Genomic DNA, 22,583 nt, shown 5'->3' with positions numbered 1-22,583 from the left:
TCAAATAACAATGATCCCAGAACAGAACCCTGCAGCATTTCATTCTAGACTTCAAAAGCTTACCAAATGCTTTTCATATTGCCACAGAAAAGGTACTGCATCAGAAAGAAAAAGAAAAGAAAGAAAGAAAAGATCAGAGGAAGAGAAGATGGGACACTGTTTCTACAAAATGTGCAAATTCTTGTACAAAGAGAATAGATACAGAAATAAATTTGGAAGCAATCACAGGGAAGACTGTGCCAGGGACACAGTGAATCCAGTCACTCTGTTACTTAAGTGCCAACTGATTAAGGGTAACTTCCTGACTCTTCCATTCCATATTAATGGCTCTTCAAATCACTCTTGGTCCAGGTAGCCATTCAAAAAGGAGACATCTTTAAATAGAATTTTTGCCTTTGTAAAGTAGGCCATGTAATCACCATAACTTCACTTTCACTGTCACCTCATATCTACATCCAGAAGATGTGTAACCCAGCTCTCCCCTTAGAATTGCTGTTGTTGTGGCTCCTAAATGCTACCTTGGCCTCTAATGCTTGATCAACCATATTTAAAAGCAGACAGACTCTCCAGATTGCCAGTATGGCAGGTATAAGTAAAGTGAACCAGATGTTGAGAAAGAGGAAAGGGAAGAGTTTGAGTAGAAAAACTTCTGCCATGTTTTGTCCAACCTTAACACTGGGGGAAAATCCAGAGTTTAGATGCTATGAGGATGAAAATCTGCCACCACGCTAACAATTCCTTCCATTTGTTCCTCTTTAAGAGATAATAGGTACATTTTTTTAAAAAAATTATTTTCCTTGTCCATGCTTCCCTTTGAACACCACATTCACGGCAGCAGTGCCAAATACTGCTCATGCTGCTGCAGTTAATGTACCTGGATATGACTATGCTGTTTAATTGGGCTCTTATTATTTAACAAATGTAATCTGAATAAATGCAGATATTTATATAACTGACCTGGTTTTATTGGATTTTCATTCATTTTACATAAAGGATTGCAGGCAATTGGAATGGGGAAGATGTGTGATAGCTGCATAGGTGAATAACCCTGTAGAGGAGGTTCCCTGTTTCAGATCTTTTTCCTTCCAGTATAATGAAAATGGAGGGCCTGCTCACCTCCCACATGATTTGAATTGTTTGGAAGAACACCTAAATAGGACTCTAGAGTGTTATTAATATGTAATTTTACCAGAACTGTAAGACTATAAGGCCAAAACACCATTCCAGTTCATTTCTGTAGTCTCAGTTCAATTTGACTGCAAAGCAATGTGAGGTTTCACTTTCTATCTATGTTCTTTTCTACTCCAGTCTAAACAAGCAAAGGTCTCTTGTATTCCCTGATATATTCTGGAACACATATATCTCTTGACTTTTATACCTCCATAAGTCAGCCTTTCTGGAACATCTGTGGGACTCCAGGAAACAGTGTGGTGCATGATGGAGTTCTTCAGTGACTATTGTTCCACACACTGATTAAATCTTATTTAGTTCAGGGGTGAAGAAAGTGTGGCCCACAGACCACATATGGGCCCCAAGGATATTTTGTGGCCCTCAGGATCCACCAAAAGCTAAGAAAATTGATTTCAAAATCTGTTTTGCTCCCAAATGCCTAAAGGACATGTAGCGTGTGAGAACCAGCAAGGATTTTTTTTCATCCAGAAGTAACTAAGCAGTTGATTTCCAGCTGTAAAAGCCCAAAACATAGCAAAAATTCCTTCTTGCCCTCTAGGAGGCTTTCAGGGCCATTTCGGGTTAAGAACAATTTCAAGGGCAGAAAGGGTTGTCACACACATTCCTTGAGAGTTCTTCCTTGGAAGAAGAACCAGACATACCTATGAAGGAGTCCTGGCTGATGCCCAATAGCCAGCCAAGGCTTCCTTCTGTTATAATGCATCTAAAATTCAGTACCAACTCCAACAATCAGAAGGAGAACAACTCAGTCTTCCTTTTCAAGTGCTCAGCCTATGAAGGTACATCTGGTGGTTTTCTGACCTCAGGACTGTTAATGATTTCTCTATAAAAAGGAGGGAGGAAAATGGAAAAGGAAAAACAGGAATGTTGCAGCACATAAACTTGTTTTTATATTAGTACAAGCTTTCATGGATATGAAAGTACTCCTTCAGATGCAGTACAGACTCATATTAAAGCCTCAGGTTACAAAGCATATTTATATAGTTATGTAATGCAACAGGATCCACGAAGATGCAGATCCTCACCCTTGGCTATAGATACTCTTAAATATCCTGACTCCGATTTAAGGCTTTCTTTGCCCTAAACTGTTTGACACCAGATATCACTTGTTCCTGATAACAGTGACTGAGTCTTGGCTTCCAAACAATCATGGCTCATAGTCTCTGGACTTCTGAACCACCTTGGCAGTTAAGAACAGAGGACAATACTGTCCCCTAACCCCTGACATCTGTTTACAAGTCATTGGTCCATGATGATCCTCTCCACTATTATCTTGCATGACATATAAGTTTCTCCTTAGTACTGGACTTGTGAATGAATTGAAAATAAAAAAAGAAGGCAGTCTATGCAGCAAAGGAAAGAGAAATAGATTTTCGAAACTTGACTTTATGGAAATGCAATGCATTTCAGAAATATGATTTCTTTCTTCATGAAAGAAGTATGATCAGAAATACCCTAGAGCCAGTAGATATCATTGTTCAGTTTGGCCTTGAAGAAGGAAATTGTATTTCTGAAGCACACTGGGCTGTAATAAACTTTAGCACTTTTGAGAATCTATAACTTTTGTTTCTTCCTTGAGAATCAACTCTTAATCGAGGCAGCAGTAGTATCAAAGAAGAAGGTGGCAGTGAATAAAATCCAATAGAAAAGGAATAGATAATTTATTTCTGTTAATTTATTTACATTTTAATTCATGCTATCACTTTCATTGACAGAAAAATCAAACTCAAGGCAGCTTATAAGTAAAAATAAGCCACAAGAAATTTCAAACAATCCAGTCAATGAAATAAAATAAGCACACAGTGCAGTAGTGCAGCATCATAAAAACATAACAAAGTTTGGAAACATAACATTGTAAGCTCCAACTTTAATAAAGCCTGCTGGGATGACTTAAGAGCTCATTTTGGCTAGAATCTAATTTGGTTCCCAACTAGTATAGACTCAACAATAACGAGGAAGATATGTACTTGCCACAGCCACAGACTACTAACTAGCAGGCACAACATTATAAAATGTATATATTTTAATTGTCCATTAAACACTGTATATATTTAAATAGGACAGCCAGTACAATATATGTATTTGTTTTTAAATTACACAAAGCACAACAAGACACAACATGGAGCTGACACAAGGCAACTCCATTAATTTCATATCATTTTCTTAGGCAGGAAATACTCAGAAGTGGTTTACCATTGACTTCCTGTAAAATACATAACTTGATATTCTTTTTTGTATCCCATCCAAGTACTAACCAGGTTTGATACTGCTTACTTTCCAAGATTAGATAGGATCTGGTGCATATAGGGCTAGCTTGTGCAATACACTGATAGAATACCTAGAATATTATACAGTAACATAATACAAAAACACTATATGGAAGTACAACAGAAGGACATAGAGTAACTGGAATACTATACAGTAGTATCACAATACACAAACACTATGTGCAAGTAAAATGAATGTGTGCAGAAGCACAACAGGCATCCTGGTTGTAATCAATTTTCTATTAAGTTTCCATCAGGTACTACTCTGCATGACTACTGATTCCAACCTGTCCAAAACACTATCTATCAATACAAACATAAACTTACCTGCAAGCTCCAAAACAATAAACCTGACTCACAAAGTAAACCAAGGCACTGTACATGCTGGTCTGCATGCGTACTAGGGTTGCCTTTGGGCATCCTTTCCAGATGCCCTGCAACCCTAGTACGTTGTAATGGTGGCGCCCATTCTACATGGGCACCGCCATTACGATATCAAGGCTGTGCCGCCTCTAAATGGGGTACATTGACACATTAGCCTTTGCAAACCTACTTTGTTTTTCTGCCACAACAAAAAAGTAGTATCACTATTTTTCTCTATAGAAAAGCAAACCAGTACTTTGTAAAGAAAGTACATCAAGATTGATATAGTGGTTGGCACAGTGGTTAAATGCCAGTACTGCAGCCAGTATTGCAGCCGCAATGCTGTGAGTTCGATCCCAGGGCTCCAGGGGTAACTCAGCAATGCATCCTTCTGTAGGTCACTAAATTAAGTACCCACTTTGTGGGTGGCAATTAGCTAACATGTTGTAAATCGCCTAGAGCCTACTTAGTTCAGTATAAAGCAGTATAGAAATGTAAATGCTATTGATATTACTAAGATTATTTCTACAATAGCCTCATGTTCCTGGAACTGACATCATTCACACATTCACAATTCACTCAGAACTACTGAGTACTGAGAGAACATCTTTGTTAAAACATGGCGTTACAATTTTCAGTGTGGTCCTTCTGAGTTTTTTGGGGGGAGGAGTTAGTAGACTTTGGACTAGGGATCAAGGGACATATGAAAATATTCCAAAAATATTTTTAAAAATATGTCTCTGAAGTGTCAGGAAATGCTGACAAAGAAAATCCTGGAATGCCAAAAAAAACCAAAAAAAAAAAAACTTTGCAGTTTGAGACATATTATCTTCAGGATTGTTGTAGTAGTTTGTTGTTGTAGAGTTTTGTTTTTCTTTGTTTGTGTGTGTGTGTGTGTACATATATATAGAAAATGGCATTTCTGTGCAGAAATATTATTTTATGTGCATAAAGTGCTGTTTCTTGCACACAAAATGATATTTTCTGTTCAAAGAAGTATGCATTTTGTGCACAATAAGTCCTCAGTTACAGCAATTTCTGTGATCTGAATTGTTCTTGAAAATCGGCTGCTGTGGAATGGTTGGAGACTGGATAGGGGACTCCCGGCAGCATCGGTGGCATTCTCCCATGTGGTAATATGTGTATTTTCCCAATTCCGTTCCCTTCAAGCCCCCTTTCATTCCGCTCCGGTCCCATTCTAAAAGCCCCATGCGATAAACTTAAATAATAGGGACATGAGGAACTGTAAAGCTCAGGTTCAGCCCATTCTCCAATTTCCACATCAAACCATATTCTGTCCCTGTTGTTCTTTCCATGTTTCCTAATCTGTGTATAATTTGACGTGCAATTTATGTATACATTGATCAAAGCTTGTTTGGATAACTGTACACAGTTTTCTTTATACATTTTTCAAATATGCACATGATGTCACACACATTTTCCTTCTGTCAAAGGAGTCAAGAACTCAGAGTATATGCATACCCAGCCACAAATTTTGTCTAGTTCTACATTTGGGCTGAAAACATCCAAGATGGATAAATCTATTTTTATAAATAAACTCAATGGAGAAAATTTAGCATATATATGTCTAGCTAGGTGTACTTGGGTTTTGTTCTTATTTATTGCCATCAAATTCACTTCAGTTGATGGCAAACTTATGAATGAGAGATCACAAAGAGCCCTAGTCAATTGCACTGTTCCAGTCTTCTAAACTCAGGCCTGGGGCTTTCTTGATAGAATTTACTCAACTGCAGTAAAGTCTCCCAATTTTCCATTTTGCCAAGGACTATCATCTTTTCCAATGGGTCATGATATATCATGATATGTCCAAAGTATGATAGCTGCAATTTAGTCATCTTTGGTCCAAAACACGCTGCAGAAATAATCCATTTTGAGATCACTTTAACTGCCCTGGCTCAATGCTAGGGAATTCTGGGAACTGTAGTTTTGTGAGACGTTTAACATTCTCTGTCAAATAGCTTTGGTGCCACAATAAGCTACAATTCACAGGTTTCCCTAGCACTGAGCCAGGGCAATTAAAGCAGTCTCAAACTGGATTATTTCTGCAGTATGTTTTGGACCCATGCTTCTACTAAGAGTTCAGGCTTGAATTGCTCTAAGACTCATAGTATCCATAGAACTCTTTTGACAGCATATTTCAGATTAGTTGATTTTCTTCTTGCCAGCTTAATTTACTGTACAGCTTTCACAGCCGTATATATGAATTGTAAATATGATGGCCTGGATGATTCATGTTTTTAATGTTTTTAATGTTTTTACACTATTACTGTTTAATTCTGTTTTAGTACTGGTAATGGGGGAGGGGGGTAGGTCTAGGGTTTGATTTTTTTAAAACTCTATTGTAATTTGATGTATTTTATTGTTGTATCCCGCCCAGATTCTTCGTGATTGGGCGGGCTAGAAATAAATCTTTAATAATAATAAAAATAATTCAGATTTTGGTATTCAATCACAAAGCTTTACTAGTGTATTTTATCTAGTCCTTCCACGGTTTGGGCTTCTGATTTCTAGACAGTTAGACAATCCATAATCAAAAATTGTCCAGAACCTAAGAAACTGCTAGGTCCTGTTTAAGCTTCTGCCCTTTAGCACATTGGCTCACTACATCACATTGGTCTGAAAAAATCTAGTGTCTCATAATCTATTCTCTAGAAGCTCCTGCTTTAACACCTGTCACTTGATTTGTCTGTTTTTCCCTTATGAAAGTCCATAAAGTTGTACATAACATGGCACAGAATAACAGCAACCAACAATACAACCATTCCATTTTTTCTTATTTTTTTATTTCCAAATTTTTCTTCCTCAGGAGTGCCTCCCAGAAACTATAAACATGGGATGCTGTGGCAGGGGACTGCCCCAAACAAGCTCAAACTTTAAAATTGTTGCCCCATATAAAGTAAAAATAAACCAGGAGCTTATCTTCTTTTCTGCATGATTCCTCTACTCTAAGCCGCTTTACCTAAGAATGAAGAATGTAACACTACCGTCTTGCCAGCATTCATTATTCTTGGCTTTTTACCCAAACTATCAAAGATTTTGTATTGTAGCTAAAATCAAGACCTGTTTTGCCTGTGATTTTTAAATCTCTAATTGAAATAGTGAAAATAAGTGAAGTCATTAACATGTAAGAAAAAAAATGTTTGAAAAGCCAACAGTAATGGATAAGTTTTGTATTCACTTGCAGTGTAATTTAAAAGTCATGCTAAGGAGTTTCTTAATTATTGATTTATCAATACTCTTGGCTACATGAAAAACTTTTCATAGCTGTGTTCCAATTAAGCAACACTGTTCAAATGTCATCAATTTTATCCTCATCAGTTAACAGTGACTATATAAGATTGTTATGAATCTCTTACAATACCCAATCAATACCATTTACAAGGCATGTGTTTCTGCAGTTCCAGACATCATAGAGAATGTGTTGCTCTCTCAGGTGCCATTCTCAAAAACCCACTGTAGGAGCTACTACACAGCTTCAGTATGCCAGCAAATATCACAGTCCGTCACTCAATTCTTTCCTATTTGTCAAGGGATAGAATAATAATTTGTTAAGAAACTACTTATGATCACCTTGCCAATGTTGTTGATCATACTACAACTACATAATACACTTGTTCCCACAGGGCAATGCATAAATGTTAAAACATAATTTTTAACATTTTGGGAAGGGTGTTATTAAGCTTCTTTGTAGACTGACTGATTTATCAATTTACCTAATGCCACCAAAATTATCTAGTAAATTCACAGAGGGCCAATAGATTAATTTTTGTCTTTTAATCTGTTAATCCATTTGCTTTAAATACAATTTCATATTGCCCTGACCTCAATTTAGATCTCTTTCTGAGATTTTAAGAGAAAGTATGATATACTCTTCAATGTAATTAACAAAAATCACTGCTCACGGGTGGGGAAAAATATACTCTTAAATATAGTATGATGTCTGATGCTTTGTATAGTGAGAGAAGGGTTTAGAAGAAGAGAGTAAGAAGCAGCCATTCTTGGGATTAGAATGTTGTCAGCACGTTCTCTAATTTCCACCTCAACCCATATTCTGTCCATGTTGTTCTTTCCATGTTTCCTAATCTGTGTGTATTTTTGTCCACATTTTATGTATCCATTTTATGTATCCAAAAGCCACCTTGAATCCTGTGCTGGGAGAAAGCCACTACCTTGATTTATCCTTTCTAGTTTAGCTAACCTACAGGGTATATTTTTATCCAGGGAAAAGCAATAAATATATTAGGCTACTTCAGGTTGGATATAATTTATGACCTTATATAACAATGGTTGGGTTTACCAAGTAGTAGATCTTCCGTGTGTAAGAACTGAAGGTATGAATTACCCAGTTGCAGATCCACTATGTATTTCTGAGAACTAAATTTATGAATTATCCAGATGCAGATCCACTCTGTGTGTTTCTCAAAGTTGAGGCTCATGGTCACATTAAAGTGTCTTACTTCTTTATTCTAAGGTTCATGGGCAAGCAGGACATAGAAGAGACAACTGAACCTACAAGTGACATTAAAGACTAGACGTCATTACACATAGCTTGTAATGGAAGCACTTTGGTCACTGAGTAATGAGCACTTTGACCAACAGAGTTACAAAATTAACAAAGGCCTCCATTTGAGTAAGAGGTGAAAACACAAAACATTCCCAATTCTGCCTGATAGCAAGTTTTTTATATTAAAATCATAGAATTCAACTTTTACCTTCAGATATTTTATAGCTCAGAAATATCATATTTTCATTGTCCTCTAGAAATGGAAACTTCTAAAAACAACATTTTAAGAATCTTACTGAGTGGTAGCATTAAAACAGGAATTAAGTCTGTTGCACATCATCACACATTAGTATGGACAAAATATTGTGGATGGGTTCCTTCACCCAGATTTCCTGGATAAAAAACCTGAGTTTAAATGAAAGTTGTATATGGTTTTTCTGTAGATTATTTTGTAGGATTAATCTTCATGCTGATAAGAACAAAATGTGTGCTTTGTGTACAAGGTGGTTTATATCTTCATCTGTAATTAAGTTTAACCATGAGTTTGAATCCTAACAGATTTGCGTAAACTTTCTCTTCAGAAAAGCTTTCACTCTTCTTAAGATGACTATAGATGCTATCTTGTAACCAAGCGATGCAATGTAGTATTCCTTTAATATCTGGCACTACATCTATAGAAAGAGAATTAGGGAAGATATAATGTGTGACTATTCATTATGCCTTTCTGAAAACTGTGCAGCGTATATTTTCTCTCTGGCTTGGAAGTAATGAGTTACAAATAACATAATTGCCTGTACTGAGTTACCTTTAGGGGTAATGAAGGCATAACAAAATAATATTGCACAGTAATGTAACAACCCAAAGACATAGCCATGTTACTCTGAATCAGTATGCAAAGGAATCTTATTGACAAGGCCTGCACAACTTCTCAGTAGGCAGGGGCTAAAATTAAAATATACTAAACATTTTGGTGGCAGACAGGTTTTAATTAAATATTAATTAATTGTATCAATAAATATTAATTATTAATTAATATTTATTAATAATATTAATTCCTTCCTCCTCCTCTACCTCCTCCTCTGGCTGGCCCTCTCCTCAGGAGAAAACCAAGCAGCAGGGGAGCCTTGCAGGGTGAGCATTTGCCTGTCCTCCCCTGGACAAAGCAGGGCAGTGGAGGAGCCTTGCAGGGCAAGCATTTGCCCATCCTCTGCCTCCTCCTCCACCTGGCCTTCTCCTTGGGAGAAAACCAAGAAGTGGAGAAGCCTTGCAGGTCCTCCTCTTCCTCCACTGCCTGGCCTTATCTTCAGGAAAAAGCTAGGTGGTGCAGGAACCTTGCAGTGCCCTTCCTCCTCCTCTGTATAGTCCTCTTCTCAGGAGGAGGCTGAGTAACGGTGGTGCCCTGAAGTCCTTCCACATCCCTGCAGGCCACCCAAAATCTTTTGGCAGGCCGCAAACAGCCCCCGAGCTGTGTGTTGTGCAGGCCTGTTATAAACCATAGAAAAATAACTTTATAAAGCTAATATAAAATAGTATTTATTTGACTAAGTAATAAGTAAACTTATTTCAGCTTGTTACATTATTATGGAAAGGGGTAACACCTTAGAGACTAACTGAAAAGAAAAAAAGACATTGATGGTATAAGCTTTTGTTCATTTACATCTATGAAATCTTATGCTACCAACTTCTTCCTTATGCTACCAACTACTTTCTTACAGGCCTAAAACACAAAGGCCAAAAGCACTGGCTTCAGGCCAATCTGTGGGTGTGGTGTATAGATGACACATGCCCCTGAATTGGGCTAAGGCTATTCCACAACCACCTAAGGCAGCCCAGAGCCACTGGCAAAAGCAGCACAAAAAAGGACTCTTTGCCAGCAGCCTTTTCAGAACCATGGTGGTGGCCAGCCTCAGGATGGCAGTATCTGGTTGCCACAGCCCTGCACCAATCGAGGGGTGACCAGGGTTAGAGCAGCCAGGGGCCAGAGGCTGCTCCAAACTACTGATCTGCTTCACCTTGCAATTAATCTTTTGCTTCATAATGTAACAAGTTGAAATAAGCTTACTTTCTTGGGTTAATAAATACTATATTCTATTACCTTTTTAAAGTTATTGTTTCATGGGGTTTTCAGGCCTTTTAGAGACATTTGGCAAGAAATTTTTCAAGTTGTAGGCTATCCTAATGTTTTTTAAAATGTTTTTTTTAAAGCAATGAAAAATAAAAAGTAAGAGGCAATGCAACAAGAAATGTTGTCCATTGCTTTTTCAACATTGCAACATAAAAGCAATGAATTACTTGTTCAAACGATAATGAATAACAGTAAAAGTAAATTTCCAATATTTGCCATGGATAAAATAAATCCATATATAAAATATTGCTTCAAAGCAATTATAAGAACATTATATGGAAAGTGGCCAGTTTTGTCTTGAAATGTCTCCAGAATTACTTAGATGCTTATATTATAGGCTATAAATGTGATAATGATGTTTCAACAATGATTTTTTATTATGCTTATTTTGGTAAGTTACTTTATTTTTCATGTTATGGTAATGGTTCTCATTGCATTATGTCATTAATGTTGTTATATAGCTAATGTAGAATCTATAATATAAAATGGCTAATACTAGTCCATTTGGAAGCCAACCTCTTTACACAAGAGCAAATCGGAATAAAGTCAGTGGTATTGTGTTCTGCATATTTGTTTGTTTTGTTGCATGTCTTCAAGTTGATTCCAAATTATGTCAACTCTATCATAAGGTTTCCTTGGCAAGACTGATTTGAGAGGAGATTTTACCACTCTTCTTCTAAGGCTCAGAGAGTGACTTGCTCAAGATCACCCTATGGGATTTCAAAGCTAGGGCTGCATCTACACAGCAGAAATAATTCGGGTTGACACCACTTTAATTGCCATGGCTCAATCCCATGGAATTCTGGGAATTGTAGTTTGTTGTGACACCAGACTCTACCATTCCCAGAATCCCATAGCACTGAGCCATGACAGCTAAAGTGGTGTCATCTCAGATTATTTCTGCAGTGTGGATGCAGCCTGAATGGAGATTTGAACTCTGGTCTCCCAGAGCCATAATCCAGCATTCAAACCACTACACCATGCTGCCTGCCTATTCTGTACAGTTCCTTGGTATTTGTTGGGATTTCATTCCAGTACCCCTCAGGGATACCAAAATCCAGGGGTGCTTCAGACCCATTAAATACAATGGCACAATAAAATTGTGTCCCTCATATAAAATGGTAAAATCAAGGTTTGCTTTTTGGACCACAGCCATAGGTGGTTAAATCCATGGATGAAGTCTGTGAATACAGAGAGCTTGCTGCATATGCACTTAGAAAACCAGATATTACTATTGACTGATTATTGTGTTTCCACAAGCAGAACCACACATCTGCATTATTGGAGCTTTTCAGTGGTGTTCTAAAGGTAGGTTAATTTCTAAGTTCTGTATGCAATGAAGTTGCTACAATATATAAATACACACAAATAAAATAGCATCCCAAAATAACAAGAACACTTGATATGTGACAAAGTACAGAATTTTAGCTCTACTTATTTGTTGCCTCCTTCTCTTCTTACCAGTTTTTTTAAATCCTCATCCTATCTGAGATCTTGCATCCTTGAACATAATGTGTCCAAAAAATCTGCATACTAAATGTTCTGTAGATCATGTTGTGAGCATAATGGCTACTAGCCAAATGCAAACCTGAATGATAATGGGTTTTGTTTATTTCTCATTTCAGTTGTTCGAGTTCATGAACTTTTTGGCTGAGAATGTCATTTTCTGTTACATGGGATTAGCGCTGTTTACTTTCCAAAACCACATCTTCAACGCACTGTTTATATTTGGAGCATTTGTATCCTTTTTTTAAAGTGGTAACAAGTATGGCATTGCAAGCATGTATTGTAAGTCTTAAAGTAGTTATTACTGGTGCGTTACAGATGGGCCCATGAGGCGCTGTCATTATGCGTGAGGGGCGGGGCTTCCTGACGAGCCTTCCCCCTCGCGTGTAATGAGTGCGTCAAAATGGCAGCACCCTATACAGATGGGCGCCGCCATTTTGACGTCACAGACATGTAGAGTCCAGACGTCGCGCGGCGGAAGTGATGCCGCGTGTGCACGCCTCACGCCTTGTGATGCCACTTCCGGGGCACAGAAAGAAGCACCATTTTGGCACTTCTTTCTTGCTGCACCCGGGAACCGCACAGTTTGGCTACTGCAGTTTCCGGAAGCAGCAACCGGCAGCGGTGCGAGACCGCTCGTTTTGGGCAGTCTGTAACGCGCCACTGTGTATCTAATTATATATGTAGGGATGGAAAGAATATTCCTAAAAAGTTTTTTTTAAAGGCTGAAAAGCAGATTTCTTGAGTGTTAGAAGAACTTCATAGGGAGAATTCTAAATGGGTCTAATTCTTTGCACTATATGACTTCTATGTGTGAAAATGCACTTGAGTTTTTTCCTGCTGAAAATTGCATTTTCAGCAGAGAAAATAACATTTCTGCAGTTTCTCTGCACAGAAAATAGCATTCTTTTTGCACAGAATAATCCTAACCTTTGAATAGTCTTCAAAAACTGCAATTTTAAACATTATCATAGCAAGAAGGGGAAAATGGAGAAATTGTTCATTCTTGCCTCTAAGAACAAAACTTACGAAGATTCATATCCGTATCTATAAAACAGGACCCAGGCATCTCCTTACCTGTCTTCAGATGTACACTCTTAACACTGGGTAGAGACAGTCAAGGGCCTGTGTTCTAAACATGCCCCCTCCACTCCTGACCTTCTCTTCTTGACAGGGAAGAACTGGAGTGAAAATACAATGGTGCCCCTCAAGTTCAGAAATAGTGAGAACAAAGGGTTTCTGGTCATGACAAATAGTGTAAGTGCATTCAGTGGAATCAGATGCCTCTTGGGATGTCTATAGTAATGAGGTAATTCTTCATTCATTTTGTACTCAAAGAGAGCAATGAACAATTTAAGTACAGTGGGCCCTCGGTATCCATGGGGATCCATTCCAAACCCCCACTCAGATGCCAAAATCCACAGATGCTCAAGTCCCATTTACTTCAATGGTGGTGTGGCCACACGGCCACACCATCATTGAAGACAATAGCAATTTGAAGGAGCTGCTTCTTCCTCCTCCTCCTCTCACCCCTCCACCTCTTTCTCCAACCTTCTTGACTACCTCTTCCCTGTCCTCCTCCTCCTCCACCTCCTCCCACCTCCCACTCCATCACACCTTCCTCTTCCTTCCCCTGCCTCGCCTTGGTATGCCCTCCTCCTCCTCCTCCTCCTCCTCCTCCTCCTCCTCATTCCGTGCTGCCCCTTTCTCCTCCTCTTTCTCCTCTGCCCCCCCCAAACCAGGCTTGCCATCTGTGGATGCTCAAATCCTCAGATGGCAAGTCCATGTATAAGTAGGGCCCACTGTAATTTTCTTCATATTTTGAGAAATATTTTGAAAACTGCACTTATTCTATTTAAAGTTTGTACATGGTATTTTTGTAACAATATCAAAAGACATATGATGTACCAGGTAATGAAAATATTTTTTTAAAAAAAAATTGTACATGGTATTTTTGAACAGAAAAAAACTCACCTTCCCTGAGTACCTAAGATATTTCATTGCTGGGGTGGAACAGCAAATTACCACACAAAGATAAACACACACCTTCATAGTATCCAGAACCAGCAAAGTATAATTTGGTACATGAGGCATAAAACTATATAAGCATATCAAATGTATTGGGGGGAGGGGGCATTTTTATTTTCCCTTGCTTGCCAAGCCAGTCTCAGCTCATCCTGAACTTTAGCTTTACTTATACTATTCTTGCAAGCTTGGCTTACATATCCATACTCTTCCTTGGTAATTCATTCTTCCTGCTATTCTTTACACATACTCTTTTTTTTTTTTTTGTTACACTTCCTTTTTGAGTTTGATGTGCAGCCACATTGGCTTTTGCAGATCCCATTTTTCTTCTTTCATGGGATTTTTTTTTTGGGGGGGGTTGCCATTCTTTCTTGAAAGACATCCACCCTTGCTGGGTGTCTTTTTCCTTTAGCCCATCTAGTCATGGGACTCCACTCAATATTTTCCTGTACGTGTTAAAATCCACCTTCCTGAAATCAAAGGTTCATGTTTAACTATATTCTTCTTTGTCCTGCCTCCACAATTGTGAGTTCTAGCATTACACAGTCACTTCCCCATAAAGTACTGACTACTTTGATTCCACTTATCAATTCTTCTCTATTGGTTAGATCAAGTCCAGGATTGAAGATCCCCTTGTAACTTTCTCTACCTATTGAAATAAGAAATTAGCTTCAAGACAAATCACAAATTTGTTAGACAACCTATGCTTAGCAGAGTTGATCTCCCAGCAGATATCAGAGTAAACTGAAGTCTTCCATTAGTACTTATTCTTACATCTTTGAGATTTCTGAGATTTGTTCCTGAAAAACATTTGTTTATCTCACTATATGCAATATATGTCTATCACCTGTCATCTTATATATTAAGACACATTTGTGTATTGATTGACTGTCTGTACACATACAACATGCTATGATGTGTATCCAGACCTACTCTTAATTGTACAATGCAGTAATGTAGCTACAATATACACATTTCTTAAAGTTCCACAGAGATCATTCTTGAAGCTGCCATACGTTGCTCTCTGCTCTCATCCACAGCATGGGGAATGCTTTTAGAGTAATAAAGGAGAGCCTGATGATGTCTGAAGGAAACCTGCTGCCAGCAGGATATCTGTGCACAGTTAAGAGGTGTATTTTTTCTTTTTCTTTTCCAATCTCTTTTCATTTCATTTTTTTCTTTATTCTGGGTCTAAAATGTCCTTATTTTATCTAAACAACTTTGGCACTGGATGTGCAGAGGGATAATGAGAACATCAGCACAATTTTCTGAGCCCTACAAATATAATAGAAAGGGCGGAGGGAAGACACCAAAGTGGGGAACACTAGATGTAGACGACATGAATTGTGAGGAAATGAGTCAGTAATCATGTCCCACAGTACATTTATCTTTCCTGAATTATTGTTTGAGGAAATAATACTGTTGGTGGCGGAACAATTTCTACCAAGGTTTTTTTTCCCCTCAGAGATATTGAGTGTGGGGAGCTTTTGTCCTTGATAAAGATGGAAAATTCATTCAGAATAGCCAAAATGGAGATGGGCAGGGAGAGATGTTCAAGAGTGAACAGAGCAAACCCCAAGAAAAGAAGCAGCTTGGAATAAACAATGAATATATATATATATATATATATATATATATATATATATATATATATATATATATTATATTGTTTCTGCCCCATGGTCCCATAAAATGAGTGATTCCTTTGTTTCTTTGAAATTATTTGCTGGACGAATTTGGATCTGTCTTTTGTCTCTTTGTGTTCCTCAACATCTTACTCCAAATGATGCAGGTAGCAATATTCATAGCAAGAGCCTGTAACATATATCCAATTTCTTTCATTCTCAACTTGGGCCGAAAGCAAAAGATTCCCAGGAATTTTCAACATATGATGATGTTCTCAGGTAAGTTGATTGCTTCTGCCAACATATTGTTGTTGTTAATGTGTACCTTCAAGCTGTTTCTGCCTTACAGTAACTGTATGGGAAACCTATCATTGAGTTTCCTTGGCAAAATTTGTCCAGAGCGGGTTTGCTTTGGCCTTCTTCTGAGGCTGCAAGAATATGACTTTCCCAAGGTCACCATGACCATGCAGGGATTTAAACCCTAGTCTCCAGAGATGTAGCCCAATGATCAAACCGCTACACCATGCTGCCTCTCTTTTGCACTATGCACCTTGTTTAAAAAAGAAACATAAGCCAGAACACAACAATTTTCATTCACTGAAAAGGAGAGGGAAAGATATTTTACTATGCAATGACAAGAGTGCTGCTCCGTGATCCACAACATTCACTGGAGAGATTTAGTATCATTTGAGAAAGAGCTGCCTCTGTCCTCTGGTGATGTGCAGTAATGATTTTAATCATTTTAATTACCACAGTACAGCCTGCCCGTTATAGAAGTTTATGAAGTGGACTTGAAAGCATCTCAGCTGGGGAAATGATACTAACACAGCATAATCGTGTTGCAAGCTGGCTGCCTCATTTCTTTCCCACTGGGAGCAGGCTCGCTTATTTTGGAGTCTATCCCTCTCATTTTAGAATCTCAAGCCTACACAGGCTTTTTCCTAGTTAAGAGAGTTCCTGGGCAGTGACAGTCTTCAAATGGTGTAGATGGAAGCATGACATCTCCTCACCACTGCATGTATAAGATATAAATGGAACATGATTCAACATGTTATGCCACTGCCTTATTTGTATAATTTTTCACCTCTAAGATGGAAAAAGTGGCATGGGGAGCTGTTTCTATGGACCTATGTTGATGTCATGCTTTACATTTGTATTTTCTCCCTAAATAAAATAACCCGATTCCCGTCTTGTCATCTCAGTATCAAGCGGAGACTTTCTTTTGAAAAGGAAAGCATTTTCATTTGGTATGTGGTTTATACCACTTTCTCTAGAAATAATGTTTTGCATTTTTCTCAGTGTAATTGTTGTGGTCTTGTACTCTAATTTTTTAAGTGATGACAAAGGCTGCAAGCATTATTCCAGGCTTGGGTTTCTTTGGAATGCTGTACAATACTAGAGCTGTAAGGCATTTCTGCGATGTGTGGTTTATTTCCACATCACATCAGGAATGAAAAGCAGTTTGCTGCTTGTGTATTTGTTTGTTTGTTTAAATAGGACACTTAAGTCTGAATTAATGCTTCAGACTAAAATGCTTAAGGTTCAGTTATGATTGACTGTAAGTAGGCATGTGTGCTTTGAAAAAAAATGATATTCTAAAGGTGCCTATCCCACTTCTATCTTTGACTCATTATCTATCTATCTATCTATCTATCTATCTATCTATCTATCTATCTATTGTACAATCACAGATCATTAAAATATAGACTTATTATCACAAATCAAGGATGGAGACATAGGGGCTCAAGGGTTGCCAATGCCCCCCACATCATGTGCTTTCTTAAAGCCTCCCAAAGACTTCCTCAGAGCTCCTAGATTCTTTCCCAATTCTTCAATATTAATCAAATTGCCTCTAAATGGCCTCAAAGTCCAATTTTCAACCTCAAACAAAACCAGGAGTCATGTTATGTCACTTCCAGGAGCTCTTTCACACCACACATTTAGAGCACTACAATTCCACTTTAACTATCATGGCTACATTCTGTAGAATAATGGCATTTTTAGTTTGATGAGGTAGTAGAGTTCTCTGGCTGAGAATTCCTGAACTGCAGACGCCAGGTGCCAATAGTGGAACATTTACATAAAAGAATCTCATATTAACACATTATGTTGTTTATGGATATTTCTGCATTTGACATATTTTCATCTGATAAAAAAGATTTTCCCTCAGTACCAAGGGACCTTATCTGGATGCCATTACCACTAACATTTCCATGGGATGAATAATGTCATGACATTATTCAATTCCTGGACAAATTACGGGCTGGCCATCCTTCAACTAGTGCTTTGATTGGGTAGCTGGCTTCACTTTGTGAGGAGCTTCCCCATTTAAAGCAAACTGGATCCTTGCCCATAGTACCAGGTGGAAGAATGCTCATTTAACTGCCATCTCGTTTGGGATGACTTGGTTAGGGATCTTTCAGCAGTGGTGTATGGCATGGCAGAGGGTTGGAATAGATTGCCCTTGTGCCTCCTTCCAACTCTAAGATTCTATGATTCGGTGACTTCTGCTCCTATCCTCCACCTTCCCTCATTGGGGAGGAAGTAGGGACAACAAAGTTCTTGGTATTCTGCCTGCCCTCCCAAGTGGAACAGCAAGCATAACACCACCAGTCAATAATCAAATAGAAGAGCAAGGTCAGTGCCACACTTGCCTTTCCAATGTAGATGAGGAGGAGGACACAAAGGAATCACTATTGTTATCTCTGGCCATTCTTTGATATATTACAAGGATTACTCTTTCTTATAGCTTCCGGGGGGGGGGGACCTGGGAAGAAGCCTCCACAGGTTAAAATTACCTATCCATGCCTTGGCCTATGAATACTTTTACTATGATATTTGCCTTTAAGATGCAACAGAATTCATTCATCTAGTCTAGGGACCAAGTGTCAGGATCTCTAATCTACATCCACACTGCAGAATTAAGGCAGGTTGACATCACTTTAAGTTTCATGGCTCTGTCCTATTGAATGATGGGATTTGTAGTTTGGTGAGGTATTCAACCTGGTCTGTCAGAGAATTCTGGTGGCCCACCAAATTATGAATCCCAGGACTCAGTAGAATAGAATCACGGAGGTTAAAATGGTGTCATACTGCTTTAATTCTGCAGTATGGATACACCCTAAGTACAACTAGAGGACACCCACTACTCACCAGGAAGCAGGTAAATCATCATGAATGTAAAATCCATAGATTCTACTCTATTTGAAACTATGAATCAGATTTAGGCCTTTGGCATTGTTTATAGCATCAAGCCAACACAGCAACTACTAAGAAGTTATACCCTGGAAGCTGTAATGATTTTTATCTCAATGGAAGCCTGGCTAGTTTCATTTTCCTTGTTTTCCAAGATAATCTAATGGTTTTCAGGTCAAATAACATCAAATATGTATGAGGTACACACCAAAGGTTAAAACATATGTCTGTGTTCATAATTTACATACAGGCGCACTCTGAACAAAGGATCTCTAATCTACATATATCATTCTAGGCTAAGAGTACTTGGTTAGTTCCATAATTGCTCTGTTCTAGGCTGTGATGAAACAATATGATTATAGTAGGATAAAGAGACAAAAACAAAAACAGCCTTGGCATAGAGCCATTCAGGGAAGCAAATTAACAAAACAGCCACTTTAGTTGGGTAAGAAACATACTTTGCAGGCTTAAGCACTGCAAAATTTTGTATTTTTCTTCTTTCTCTTTTGCAGTAATGAGGGAGAGAGAATGGGGGGAAATGGTTATGCATGAAACCCCACTGTCAAGAGCTTAATGAGAATCTGCAATTAAGGGTGAATTTAGATAGCCATTTTTGACAGGAAGGTCTCACTTTGACTACATTTCTAAATGTGCCTCTGTGTGGTAAGAAGATGAATATTAAACCATGCCTAGAAAAATGAAAGTACTATTCTCCAGAATATGATGGTAACCTACAATCCTAAACACAGGTACTAAGAAGTTATACCCTTTTGAAAGCTTTATAAGTTACTTCTGACATCTTTAGAATCAGCCCGTAAATGTTTATTGCACCATGTTTGCAGCAGAAAGTTTTTGCCCTAAGACCTTAAGAAGAATGATTTGATTTTCTTTTGTATTATCAGGCATAATAGTTTAAGTTCATGCAGACCCTGTGTGAAGGGTGAAGGACTATTCATCTGTTTATCCAGACTGAATGAATGTATAGGGAAAGGAATATAGTGTGGTGGCCATCTGTCCTAGATCACAGAGGACAATCATCTGTCTAAAGGCATCATCAGTCAAATAGCTTTCAAGTCCAAAACCAGTTTTAGGATAAGGAATGCTAAGAAGGGAGAGCAGGGCCTGGAGATTGCCCACAAATAGTTGGTACCTGCACACCAAATTGAACAGGAACACATGTTCTTTACTATGGGAAAATTAGGATTACCATAGTAAATACAGGAAAATGTGTTGTTACATGGTCTCAACATCTGCTGAAATTCCCTTTTCTGTGCAACTATTGAAAGTACTGGTGCCCTCTCCAGTTTTCAGTCTGGCAACTGTAATGAAGGCATGCCTTTTATTTCTCTCTATATTGTAACAATTATTGCAAAAATAGATCTGTCCATGTAAATTAGAATATTCTAATTTTATCCATGTTTGCACACTTCTTGTGCTCCTTTTTTGTGGTGGGTTTTATGCATTCCCACTTTTTTGTTGATGTAATAGTAGACATATGTTTAGAAAAACAACAACCTTGTTCCAAGTTTCTAAGCATCTTGCAAGTATTAGCTTTCTGGCAAAGCAGGGATCACAAGGTGTACAATGAATGTAAGAGGGGTTTTTTTTTTTTAAGTTTTCTTCATGAAGAGTGGTTCAAATCACACCCATATTTATAAGAACACACTCTTTTATAGGGAGATTTTAATTTGAATTATTATTAAACACTGGTTACTCTGACAGCTCTGGAAAATCCATCTGGATACAGCAGGTTTGTTTCATGTCCCAAGTGATCCTTCTTGGTATGGTTGTGCATTATTCAAAGGTTATCTCAGGAATCTCTAGATGCAGCTGCATTTTATTGGTTGGAGAAACAAATCCAGGTTACTATATCCTTCCCACTAGAGTGACGGAGGGCTTATATAAAATTCAAAAATATCTATTAAGTTTTCTCAGCATCATGTTTGAATTACTGATTTAATTTAAAGGACTTGCCCATTATATGGAATTTAGAATTTGCTTTCTGTATTTTCAGAAAATAATAAGGCATGTTAAAAAGCCTTTTCACAGGGGCAAAATATAGCAATTTCTTTTGTATGTCAAGGCCCCAGGAGGGGGTGCTTTTGTAAATATGCCATACCTTTGGCTCATGCTTAGCTTACTTATTACCACTCTATGGGAAATGTCTGATTTGTGGATCTAGTTCTCCCCCTACCATTATCTTTTTGCTATTTTATTTAGTCTCTGTAGGTGTATAATATTGCCTTTGCTATAACCTTGTAAAAGCAATTCCACACTGCAGCTTAAAAGTCAGCTTTTATGAGGCACCTTTGTCTCAAACATTAAAAAAGTCCCTTTTAAAATTGTTCATTACTTTGCATGGACAACTAATATAACTTTGTACAAGGCAGATTTCTGTTTCCATTGCTTAAAAAGTCTTTGAAGAAGTCTGGCACCTATTTAGTTCATATAGATACACACATTTAAAAAAAATCCATAGCATTGTGAGACATCAATGTTAGTGACTGGAAAAGAAATCTAAGCTTTTGAGATATTGTCTGAGAATATTTTTTAAATGTATCCAATTCCTCATCTGCAAGACTATTAGCAGTTAGGCATGTATAACTTCCCATTTTCCATCATGCGAAAGAAACTATGAATATCAGGTTCATATTTTTAAACATGTAAGTAAATATGTGTTCTTCATATTAAAAAAACGAGCACAGCTATGGAGAGCCAGCATGATATAGTGGTTTAAGTGCTGGACAAGGACTGTGGTGACGAGGGTTCAAATGCCCACTCAACCATGGAAATCCCCAGGTGATCTTGGGCAACTCACATTCTCAGCCTCAGAGGAAGGCAAAGGAAAAACAAATTCTGCCAAGAAAACCATGTGATAGGTTCACCTTAGAGTTGTCATAAGCCAGAAAGCCCAGAAAAGATTCACTACCCCCAGGACTGGTTTAACCATTAATCAAAATAAGCACATGCTTAGGGCATCAAGGAAAGGGATGCATCACATAAAGTTTCTGATCTGATCTGATCAAGACTTTGTAATTTAAAAAAGGCAGGAGAAAACTTTTCAAATATAAAGTTCAAGTATACAAAATGAACAGTTTTCATTTTACTGTATGTTTTGGTTCATTTTAAAAATAATTATTTTTTTACAGTTTATTATTGCTTATATTTTGAATTAGATATATATGGGGGCACCAAAATCTTTAAAGTGCTTAGGGCCTCCAAAGGTCTTAATCCAACCCTGATTAGGCTTTTAACATGGAATCCACAAGCCACCACTAACATTGAAGACTTTGTCTCTGCTTTTAGCATATGCCAATATGTGGTCGTAACCATCCTAACAAATTCCAAATAACACAAAATTGCCCATGTCGTGTCAACATGGAAGCACTTTCTGCAAATCTCACAGTTAGAAATGTCAAGCCACTTTATCATGTACTGAGAGCAACTGAGAAAAGGCTATGAATCTTAACAGTTTAGGTTTGAGTGACTTCTCCTCTTAGCTACTATTACCACTACCTCTGATCCACAGGCTTGCATGTGGAGAATCCTATTCTATCTTTTCACTCACATCACTACTTTAATGTTCAGAAAGGACAAGTAAATAGATGTTCAGATAGGACAAGTAAAGTAAGTAGCAGTAAAAAGAAAGGACAGAATGGCCAGGAAGCTCCTGTGTTCAGCAGTGGGCCTTATTGTAACTTGGGAGTGCACCTGCATCCATGCTTGTTACGGGAGGCCCAAGTGGACTCTCTGGCACCAAC

General features: G+C 38.0%; 1 long non-coding RNA gene across 1 annotated transcript in view; it reads left to right on the top strand.

Moving 5' to 3' along the window:
* Positions 1 to 22,583, top strand: part of LOC121927058 — a 27,549-nt gene continuing 4,966 nt past the window's right edge. Inside the window, exons 1-3 of the long non-coding RNA XR_006103127.1 lie at positions 1 to 293; positions 12,097 to 12,210; positions 15,795 to 15,906. This is a non-coding gene — a long non-coding RNA (uncharacterized LOC121927058). The remainder of the gene's footprint in view (positions 294 to 12,096; positions 12,211 to 15,794; positions 15,907 to 22,583) is intronic.

The sequence above is a fragment of the Sceloporus undulatus genome, chromosome 3, assembly GCF_019175285.1.
Source record: "Sceloporus undulatus isolate JIND9_A2432 ecotype Alabama chromosome 3, SceUnd_v1.1, whole genome shotgun sequence".
Classification (NCBI taxonomy): domain Eukaryota; kingdom Metazoa; phylum Chordata; class Lepidosauria; order Squamata; family Phrynosomatidae; genus Sceloporus; species Sceloporus undulatus.
This window is presented reverse-complemented; position numbering and strand designations above follow the sequence as displayed.